The sequence below is a fragment of the Elephantulus edwardii genome, unplaced genomic scaffold, assembly GCF_000299155.1.
Source record: "Elephantulus edwardii isolate Elephantulus edwardi_28Jun2011 unplaced genomic scaffold, EleEdw1.0 scaffold00253, whole genome shotgun sequence".
NCBI classification, from domain to species: domain Eukaryota; kingdom Metazoa; phylum Chordata; class Mammalia; order Macroscelidea; family Macroscelididae; genus Elephantulus; species Elephantulus edwardii.
Genome location: NW_006400003.1, coordinates 2,143,152 through 2,145,284, shown reverse-complemented (window position 1 = coordinate 2,145,284; position 2,133 = coordinate 2,143,152). Strand labels below are relative to the sequence as shown.

The following is a 2,133-nucleotide window of genomic DNA, read 5'->3' as shown; positions in this document are numbered from 1 at the left end:
CTTCTTTCCTGTTCTCAACTTGCATTCCAGTCATTCATTATTATTATTATTAATATCTACGGTATTTTATGTAATTTGTTACCATTAAATTCTGCCTATTTTTACACCTTTTTTAAGTCCCCAGTGAATCTTCCTATTCCTTGACACTACTCCCCGTAAACTGCCCACCAAATTCTGCTATCTTAGTGATTTCTACCCTTCCACTTTTTCCATGTTCTTCCCTCTTTCTCTGTCCCCTTTTAGCCATTTATATATCTCTTACTAGTTATCCTTCTATTTTTTCCAATAATAGTTTTATCTGGTATTTGTCTCTATGAGACTGAGTTAGTTTATACAATATAATACTTTCTAAACTCTCCCATATAGTATTTTACAAAATCATTATTCCTTAGTGCTGCACAGTATTCCATTGTGTGAATATACCACAGCTTCTCTATCCATTGATTTGTTGATGGGCATTTAGGCTCTTTCCATTTTCTTGCTACTATGAATAATGCTCCTATGAATATAGGGGTACATATCCCTGTTTGAGTCTCAATTCTCACTTTCATGGAGTATATTTTTAGCAGTTCATTAGCTGGATCAGATGAAATTTTATGTCCAACATTTTTAAGAAAAGCCAAACTTTCAGAATGTTTGTAATATTTTACAATTTTATCAGCAGTGTATGAGGGTTCCAATCTCTCCACATCCTCCTCAATGTGAAATTGCTGACTTTTCTCTTAAACGTTGCCATTGCTACTGTCATGAGGTGATATCTTTTGTTTTGATCTGCAGCTCTCTGATTACCAATGGTTCTGAACATTTTGTCATACGTTTATTGGTCATCTAAATGTCTTTCTTTGTGAAAAGTCTTTTGTGATTGGGTTTTCAGTGTTTTTCTTGTGAATGTCCTGTATTCATCTGTAAACTTTTGTTAGGAGTCCCTTGTCTGAGATGCCATTGCTAAATGTTTTTCCCCAATATGTAGGATTTTGTTTCACCCTATTGAAAAATGTTTTCTGTGCACAAAGGGACTTGATTTCTAGAAGGTTGCATTTATCAATTTTATTCTCTCCTGGTCATGTATTTCTAGTTAAATTTGCAAGAATTAATTATGCCATATGCTAGGTCTTCTAAATTTGGTCCCGTTTTGTCTTTTTGGATCATTATGATTTTGTCTTTACACCTAGGTGTCTGATCCATCTTGGGTTGATTTTTTGTGTATGGTATGAGTGGTGGATCCTATTTTAGTTTTCTGCAGGTACATGTCCAGTTTTGCCAGCAGCATTTGGTGATGAGGTTATTATTACTCCATTTAATAGGTTTTGATTTCTTATGAAAACCCGACTGTCCATAGGTAGTTGTTGTTGTTAAGTATAGATGGGTTAATTTCTGGATTCCAGATTCAAGTTGTTTGTTACTAAGTCTCTAGTAGGTATTGAGATCATGGAATATTATGTCTCCCACTTCATTTTTTATTTTCATAAGAGTTGTTCTTATTTGGGTTATTTTTATGGATTGGGATTGTATTAAAACTGTAGATCAATTTTGGTAGGATTGTAATTTTCACTACCTAGAGTCTTCTGAAAGGAAAGATCTGCCCTGGAGATAAGCTTGTTAAAAGCATAATTTTGTAGTGGGTTCTGGGACTTAGTTGAGGGGAACAATTAAGTCCCACACAGTATGCTGAGGAGATTTACATGTGAATGGATATGTAGACCTGCTTTGAATGTTTTTTCAGAAAGATCCACATTTGAAGAAAAGGCAGTCAAGAAAAGAGAGTAGAAAAAAAAGGGGGGGGAGGAACAAGGCTAGGGAGTGGGGAGAAATTATTTTTTTTTATAACTGGTATAAGCCATTTGGCTTCTGAGGTAGGGTAAAGTTGGTGTTCATCAGAGCCCACTTCCAGGAATTGAAGATAAAGGGAGCTGACATGTATTCTCACTGATCACCAGGATACAGTGAAGTAGAATAAGGAGGAGTTAAAAAATGGAGAAACGGGCTGATCTTGGGCATGTCACTTAAGCACTGTCCACCTAGCATGCACAGATATATGGATAAGCCAAAAAAAAGCTGTTGGCTTAAGGAACAGGGAGTTAGGAGAACTCCTGACTTACTGATTTGGACCCATGTGAGTGATAAGGTTAAGAA

The 2,133-nt window shown here is 35.8% G+C and overlaps 1 protein-coding gene across 2 annotated transcripts in view; it reads left to right on the top strand.

Annotated features, from left to right (window-relative positions):
• Positions 1-2,133, top strand: part of NCAM2 (neural cell adhesion molecule 2) — a 781,544-nt gene that overhangs the window by 695,827 nt on the left and 83,584 nt on the right. The window lies entirely within an intron of this gene.